Source organism: Beta vulgaris, chromosome 5 (assembly GCF_026745355.1).
Source record: "Beta vulgaris subsp. vulgaris cultivar EL10 chromosome 5, EL10.2, whole genome shotgun sequence".
In the NCBI taxonomy this organism is placed as follows: domain Eukaryota; kingdom Viridiplantae; phylum Streptophyta; class Magnoliopsida; order Caryophyllales; family Amaranthaceae; genus Beta; species Beta vulgaris.
The window spans coordinates 27845717-27854738 of NC_079206.1; the positions used below are offsets into that span (position 1 = coordinate 27845717).

The 9022-nt window shown below is 35.0% G+C and overlaps 1 long non-coding RNA gene across 2 annotated transcripts; it reads right to left on the reverse strand.

Annotated features, from left to right (window-relative positions):
• Positions 1 to 1702: 1702 nt before the first annotated feature.
• On the reverse strand, positions 1703 to 8735 carry LOC104893399 (uncharacterized). 2 transcript variants are annotated; one of them, XR_008969419.1, is made up of 12 exons: positions 8403 to 8733; positions 8005 to 8190; positions 7834 to 7926; positions 7604 to 7741; positions 5148 to 5973; positions 4803 to 5066; positions 2958 to 4392; positions 2682 to 2870; positions 2486 to 2596; positions 2324 to 2407; positions 2126 to 2222; positions 1703 to 2020 (listed from the first exon to the last, which is right to left on the reverse strand). It is a non-coding gene; the product is annotated as an uncharacterized LOC104893399 (long non-coding RNA). The 2 variants fall into 2 exon arrangements; XR_008969418.1 differs by having other exon boundaries at positions 2958 to 5066; positions 8403 to 8735.
• Between the last annotated feature and the right edge of the window lie 287 nt (positions 8736 to 9022).

The window sequence follows — 9022 nt, forward strand, 5'->3', positions numbered from 1 at the left end:
AATTAGGTAAAATAAGCAGTGTAATATTAAAATTGATACGTGAAATAAAACAAACAATAGCAAAATCTAATATCCAGAACAATATCAAAACTAGTTTGTTAAAATTGAGACATGAAACAAACGAGCAATAGCAAACCCAATATTATCAAAATTAAGACGTGAAACAAACAAACAATAGCAAATCAAATGCAAACCCATTTGTTTCGTTGGTTTGTTTTTGGTTCTATAAATTCGTTGCTATAAGTTTTAGAATTTTAGTCTTCAAATTCTGCGAAAACTGAATACTAAAATTAAACAAACAATTATAGATTATAGCGAAAATAATTGTTAGTCAACTAACCTAAAATCGACGAACAATGTGAGAGCTCTGATTATAGCGAAAAGAATTGACAAAGTTGAATCACAAATTCCAGTTTTTCAATTGAGAATTGAGGGAAATTTAGATGGAATTGTGATGGAAGAATTTGAATTATGGGGAGAATTTGGATTATGGGGGAGTGGTGGTTGTAGGGAGGGTGTGCGCTTCAAGAAGCTATGGCGATCAGTATGGCTGGCGAGCTTTGTTCTGGTTTTCTTTTTGTTCTTTTGACAAGTGGCTCTACTAACCACGATACATAGAGAATAATTAGGAGAGGTAGTTTTTTTTTTTCTATTGTATTTGTTGCATAATTTTAATAGTAAATAAATTTGTATATACAATTTATATTGCAATAGTATTAATTCATAATATATTAAATTTTAAAATTATTATTTTTAGGAAATCGGTTCAAGTTAGAAGTAGTCTCTTATATTTTCATAATAATAATAATATATACGTATAATAGTTATTATGTTGAAAAAAAAATTGAATTAAAAACATAAAATATTTCAAGGAAACCGGTTATACTTAGAAGCGGTCTCTTATGTCACAACAACTTTTTTTATTAGTCAAATAGTTAAACTTAAGAGACTAGTTTTAGATAATCAACGGTTTCCTACATTTAGGAAATGGGTTAGTAACCTCAACCGGTCTCCTATAGGTAGTCACTTTGGCCATTTTTATAGTAGTGCACTTTTGAAACTTAACTATATCAGGAAATTTCGTCCACTTTTCACTTTCTTGCACCAAACCAAATCGACACAAAAACCAATCAAAATTTTTGAGGATTTCGACTTTTTACCTCTTTTGTGGGAATTTGAATTTTCCTTCACTACTACATAAATCCATAAAGAGACCCCCTAAAAAACACGTTAGAGACCACTTTAGAGGTGGTCTCTAGCTCAGTGGTCTGTCAGGATAAAAGACCACTTATTATAGGTGGTTTGTTATATTGAAAGAAGAGACCACTTTTTTAAAATAAGTGGTTTTTTTATGTATCGTAGTAGGAAAAAATAAGAAGGATAAGGAACCACATAAAAAACAAAGGTGGTCTATTTCATCGTACTAAAAAACCACTTATCATTTATAGGTGGTCTCTTTATCTTTCTCAAAAAAATCACTTAAATAGAAAGGTGGTCTCTTTCGTCTACCTAAGTACTATATTTAATTTGATATGAGAGGCCATACATTAGAACAGATGGTGTCTTTCCTCATTTTTTTAACGACAAAATTCTAGCTTGTGGCTTTATTTAATTTACCTATAATTTTTATTTGATAATATTTTCCTACAAAATCGCGGGCCACTTGACAAAATTCGAATTATTATATGACTTGACAAAAATATAACTTGACAAAAATTTCATTAATGCAATACCATAATTCATTACAAAATAATATCGATATATGAAGATTCAAAAAATCAACTTATCAAAAGATACCTAAAGCAGCCATTATTTCTTTCAACTCATATGCAGAGTAAATTAATCAACTCATTGTTCTAACTAATTACCTATCTAATCCCGCTTAACACCTAATCAAAATCGACACTTTCTTCAGATTCCTCTTCTTCCGCTTGTTTATATTCCTCCCGTATTTGATCCATAAGTCTCTCAACTCGTCAAGCTTATTTTGAGGAAATTCAGTTGTAACTCCGCCAAAGTACTACAAAGCATTAATAAAATTATTTAAAAATAATTTTTGATATGAAATATGTTGTTAATTGATATGAGAAATAAGCAAGTGAATGATGTTTTGAAAGAATTATACCTTATCAGGAATCACTTGTCCCTTTTCTCTATAGTCTCGAGCATATATCGACTATATAATATCCACAGTCCAGAGATTCTTGGGATTGACGAGGACACTTGTTCATAACGGTAATTATACAGTTAGTCATATTTCATATTAATTTTAATAAGCATCAATATAAATGCATCAAAATAATAAAAAATTAGAATAACATACCTCAGGTTTTTTCCACTTAATTGTCGGATTCTTTTCATTTTCTTAATGTCCTTTCGATATACGAGACTAAATTTTATGATTCCCCTAAAAAATTGTCAAGTAAAAATTAGATGATTACTTCAATATTATGAGTTGAATATATAATGTACTTTGTATACATACTCATTTATGGTCCTTTGAGCAAATTCAGGAATATCATTTTTCACTCCAGCAGGATCAAGCCAAAACACCACTCCGTTCCACAGACTAATGACCGCTAGCATCCAATGTCGACTGCACATCCGCAAATGTTAGTGTGTGCATAGCTAGTTAACATCTTCCCATCCTTTTAATAATTAATTTAATAATTCATACTTACTTCTCATGATAAGGTGCAAAGAATAGTTGATTGACATTATTCCCTTCATTTTGGCCAAAGATACGAGCTAGATAGTCGACTTGCTCTTCTTTATTGGTTTGTGTCATAGGAGATAAATAATTTGAGTCACAGAATCCATACATCCCACATACACCACCTTGTTGACACTTTTCGCTCAAGTATCTTGCACTTAATTTGGATATATATATATAATAAGTTCTATAGTGTAATGAAATTAGGAAAGAACAACTAAAAACACAACTGAACTTAACTTACTTCATGAAAATGGACAAGTGAGTCACTCCGATCTCTCTTTGGAAGCACCAATCAAGCATCGCTTCATAATCAAGGGTAAGTGTCTCCTCATGACCATACACAGTTGCCGGTATTCTAATTGATATGCATGCACCACTTGATTTCATTCTCATGGCTTGATTCTTGAAAGTTCGCAATGAAGTAGTTGTCAACTTGGCAAGATCCTTATCAGTGATCACATATTTTCGATTGTTTGATGCTTGTGATGATGGCATTTGTGGGGATGGAGCAGCAAATGATTTTGTTGCTTGTGCATCGACATTTATAATGAGATGGCTCAAAATCAACATTCAAACAAACAAAAAAAGTATCAAGCAATTAATTCAATTTAGTTGTTTTATGTCGGAAAAAAGGGCCCAAGTAATAAAATACAAAAGAAATATACATGAACAAATAATAAATCACAAAATTACGTCTAATTCTCCAGTTATGTATACAATTCTCCAGATATAGATAGTGCTGATTTTGATATTCCACTTTCAAGTGACTATAATTTTGGTAATAAGGAAGAGGTTGACAAAGGAAGAGAAGATCATTTGAAGGAGTTGCCTGTGAAGAAAGTCAAAGATGAAGTACTCTAATGCACAGGGACAATCTCAAGGACTCGTGTCAATTTATCTTGGAGAGAGGAATGATCCTTCCTTGGATTGAAAATTACCGTAGTTAAGATATCTCTATTAAGCATTTCAGCCAATCCCACTCTTTCTGATTTATAAAATGTGCAGGAGGATGGTACAGAAACAAGCAACTTATTATCTTCTAAGAACAATTTGTGTCCTGAAAGAATCTCATATCAGAGGACTGTCAGAGCAGAACCATATATCTCCAGTACCATCCTAGATAAATCTGGTGTATGTCCAAGCATTAGAGCCGAAGATCTTATGTCAATAGTGAAAGTGGAGCAGCAAAAGGGCAGTGTAGACTCTTTAGGATTCACTGAAACTGGTGAAGACATGAGAGAAAATAAATCTACGGCTTCTGGAAATGATTCTAGCTGGATTTCTCTTAATAACGAACCAAGAGGCAATCAAAATTGCAGAAGTCGGTTGACTTTAGTGAACAACAAAGCAAGCTCAGTGATAAACAAGGAAAATTGTCCTGTGAAATCAGTTTGTTCTTCAGGAGGAAGATGTAAAAGACGATTGAAACACCTCTCGACTTCCCCTCTTAGGTGCCATTTTGTACAGAGTACATATATATAAGAAAAAACACCTCGACTCAGTAATTGCTACACCAGTTACCTACTTTCAAACATAGTGCTTAACCATTACAGCCTCACAGGTTCCTTTCTCGGACACAACTCCCAAAGCCAAGTTTAATCATCTTACTGGTGAGCTGCAGTTCACCTAGGCAATAGCAAATTTTCGTCTAACTTAAGAGTTCTTATTGTTCACACCTGAAAAGCCGAAACAAGCGCAATCACTTGTAACTAAAAGCATAATTCTGATGAACATATTAACCCCCAAAGATTGCATAATTCATACAGTTCACTGTAGAATTGATAAACTACTTGTTACATACTTCTAGTGTGAACAATTAACTTGCCAAATTGTTTCGTGAGAACAACGTTTATATATAATTTACTGAATGTAGAAAGAAAAAATTAACATACACTAACTAAGCTCAGTCATACTCATATATACAATTATTGTACTCAGAGCTAAGTTGCCTCTATTTTACAAGCAGTATTCGATTATTTGGTGTGTGAGGCTCCAAAATGACGGTATACATGATCTAATTGCTTGACCCCCAGACATTGAAGCAATTATTAAAATATTGAAATGGAGAAGAAATTATTTACGTTACCTTTGTTTTTGGAAAAATCAAGTGAACTGGCCATGTAGCAAAACTATGCTTAGCCTGACAAACGTAAGTGAATTCATCCGTAGGACATGGCAAGGGTGCAGAGGGAACTAAATCTTGAAGAACCTTAACTCGACGAAGATCATTCGTCAAACGAACATTATGCACGCGTATCACTTCTGATGCATCTGCTACCTCAACCTCTCCAATTGCAACAATTTCGACTCCTTTGTTATTTTCAATTGCCAAAGAACATTCACTCCAACCCTAATCAGATACATGCAAATAGTTAACATCAGCATGCATAACAATAGAAAATAAAGCTACTAAGATGCATCTAGTACGTACCTTGGGAAAAGTATAATCATGATTGTTAGGCTCAAGCTCTGTGTTAGGCAAATGATCACAATTTATCTCGGGGATTTGAACATGGTTAGGATGGGATTGCTGAGGCCAAGGAACATGGTATGGTTTTATCACCTCATGAGATGGCTCAGAATCAACATTCAAACAAACACCTCCCTTCCTAAGGCCAGTGGAAGTAGGAAAGTTACTACCACCAAACTCATGGCCACCAGATGCACCATTTTTGCCACTACTTCGACTTAAATTTGCCACGGGAACCACCAAGCTCTTCATCAAATGCACTCAACTGGGCACCAACAGAACCTTCGACACCATTACCACAAAGAAGCTGAGTGAAACTATTAAATGGGCCATTTCCTATCCCTTGACCACCAATTTGTATGTCAAACCCACCACGTTGTGTACTAAAATCGCCAAATTGGGCACCAGCGCCTAACCCTTGACTAATAGGACCACTCAATTGGGCACCAGCACCAAACCCTTGATTAATAGGACCACTCAATTGGGGACCACCTGAGAGATGACTAATAGGACCACTAAACTGGCCACCACCTGACATGATAAAAGACATCATTATAGTTTGGTTGTTTCTCATGTTTTCCATCTCTAATTTCATACGAACAATTTCTGCAAGCAATTGGTTAGGAGGCGTTGGTTGATTGAACCCAAAGTACTCCTTGTTAGTAACCCCCGATCCAACACCCCGAACACGACCACCTTGCTCGGGTTTGTTTATTACTTTTGCCAATATATCATCCCGACCATTGGCTACAATTTCACCTCTTTGGGATTGAGCATCCAACACTTTCTGACAACAAATAAGAAGGCAAGGTAATAAACAGATATGGAAAAAGAATAAATTGTGTTTACATGGCTTATAATTCATAAAGTGAAAATTAAGATGGCTTCTAATACTCACACTTTAAGAGAGCAAAACACACAATAAGTCAATAACTAGCAAATGTTGATGTCAATGTAAAGTTTCATCTTAATTGTTTATATAAGTTTTGTTAAACAACTATCATGCATAAAGGCCAATTTCGGTACAATGTAGATGGTCCACATGACCTTCGTTTGAAATGACAATATGAGTAGTAATAATAGTGCATGTCTATTTTCTAAATGAAGGTCCAAAATAAGTTCCATCATATCTGCCTCTGAGGAAATTACCATATCAGTCATTGTGTTTTCCACTGTGCTACTGTTTGCTTCTATTTAATTGCCTTTGAAGATCACAACTTTCAATAACTGAGCACATAGTGTGAACAAGATTCCCCCTAGCATGAATCTACTACAGAATCTTGCTACTTCACACATGCATCTCTGAAACATCCATACACAAAGAAGTGGATGTTGAAAAGATGGCATTAGACAGAAGGATAAACAAGGCTAGAGTAGACAACAATAACGAGAGAAAATGAAGGGGGGGAGTTCTCATAATTCTTCTCTCCTAGTCAAGAAGCTAAGAAAAACATTTGTTACAAGGTCCAAGTGCCCAATCCAAGCCAGTTAGTAAATATTCCAGAAGGAAACAGATTGTCCTTTACATACTTGGAATCTTTAAAACCATCAGCAGACGAGGTTAATAGAGTCAAGAGTATCAGGGTGCAAATTTTCCTGTGGGCCTATAGTTAAATTTCACCAGTCATACCCAAATATTACGATGTACATGACCTGCTTGTGAAGCTAAGATGCATCAGTTAACTCAGATACTTCTACGCAGGAAACCTGGTTTAAGGAGACACTTATTTGGGTGGACTATTCCTACATGATCAAACTATTCTCACCAGTCTCCATGTGTCAATTGTCATCACTTAGTTGTAGTTTCCTTATTTTAGTTTGTATGAATTCTTGGATGTGTTATTTCCTAATTTATTGAATATTTTAGGAAGATAGAATATTACTTTGCTAATACTTGTTGAATTCTAGATCTAGGAAGAGTCAACAGTCAACACTCTAGAACATATATATCTTACAGGAGGGGTATGTTACTGTCCTCCATATAAAGAAGGCAAGGGTGACTATTTTTCCTTGTTTTCCTAATGTCCGGTGAGAGATTGTGATACAATCCAGGGAGATTGATGGTTTTGAGTGCCTTACAGGAGAGTTGTTCCTCAAATTATTAGTATTTTGGTGGGTTTTTTTCTTACTTGTTAAGGGAGAGGTTTTTCCCATGAAACCATGTTTGTCTCTGATATTGGCTCCTCATTATTTTTTCATATATTTTAGACCAGTAATCTTCCATCAATGAGAAAACAGAAAGCCTCAAACTCCCACTACTCACAATGCCATCATGAAGCTAATAATAACACAATGTACCTAATCAGCTAATCCCCATGAAATACGACACAGAATACGCAAATCAGTTGTGCAAGTGCTACACTTTAGGGTAAAATTTAACGAAAGGCTAAGAAGTTAAGAAGAGTGTAGATTCTTACGATTGCTTCTGCGATTTCCAAATCGGCGGGATTCTCAAACATCATCGCTCCTTCCTTTTCGGTTGAATGAGCTCTTAGCCAAACTAAATGTCGAGGCACCTGAGTCACATGAATCCACTGCTTTTGAAGTTCCTTTGTCTGAAATTATACCATACAAAATATTACAAGCCAGTGTTATATAGTTATAAATGTAATTAGTAGTTACTCTAAGTCAATTTATCAAAACTTACAATCTATTCCCCAAAGTATATGTATCCTCGTCGGCCTCCTCGATAGCTTGTGTTCTTTTTCAATGACCTTTCTCGATTCTTTTTACTTTGCTCCTACATATATTAAATTTCTCTTTCTTAGAAAACACAAATATTGATTTTAAAAAAATAGCCAAAACAATGAAATACCACCTAGTTTGTGAAACTGTCCCAATCTGCTTGAGTTATCCAATTATATTTCCAAGGTTTTGTTTGCCTTATCTTTCCAGATGATCTGTACAAGCACACCTTTCTCAATCTTGTCTTGAAAGCCCTCCACCGATTGGAGGCTCTACCTAAGACCCATGCTTTACGTTTCTCTGGCACTTCAAACCCTTTCTGCATATATTTATTTGGATTAGTACAACATATATTTACTCTACCATATATTCAGAATTTCAAAGTGATAAAATCACTGCATAAAGTTGCATCAAACTAATGCCAACCTTTTTGTTTCACTATCCCAAATGTGCAGCCAAATAGACACTGGGAGAGTAGTGCGATATATATAACTGCTACAATTTATAATAGTTATATTAAAATTTACTTACCATGATGAACTCGCACACCTCATTCTTCAATTCTTTTGGAACATCACTCCATTTCTTATAATTTATGCTTACACGTTCCCGAACAACTACACCAATGTAAGTGGAAAGAGTAGTGCGATCCCCTCTTGGTACATTACGTGTCGGGTGCCATTCCACCGGGATTTTAGTTCCACTGTGAATCGCCTTTCCCACCTTTGCAAGTACAGTGCGACCTCTCTCATCTTCACGTCTAATCTTTTCAGCATCAGAGGCCTTATCTTCTGGATTAGAGGCTAAGTTGTCTTCCGATTGGCTTCTTTGCTTTCTTTTTTTAGCCATTAACCTACAAAAGGGAAGAGCAAAGCATCATCAACACCCACCTTTCAGAGAATTACAACAGATTAACAATCAAAAGATTCATTCCTACGCTATACTATAATGAATTCAGCAGCTAGCAAGAAGTAATTTCGATGGAATCAAAAGAAAATAGAACAATGATAAGGAAAGAGAGATATAATATTAATGTAGGTAAAACCCTGATAAGAAAAAAAAACAGAAAGCTTTCAAGTGGCCTTCACTTTCCTACTGCAACTTAACAATCCAAAAGTCCTAAATGAATTTTTTATTCTCTTAGTGTTGTA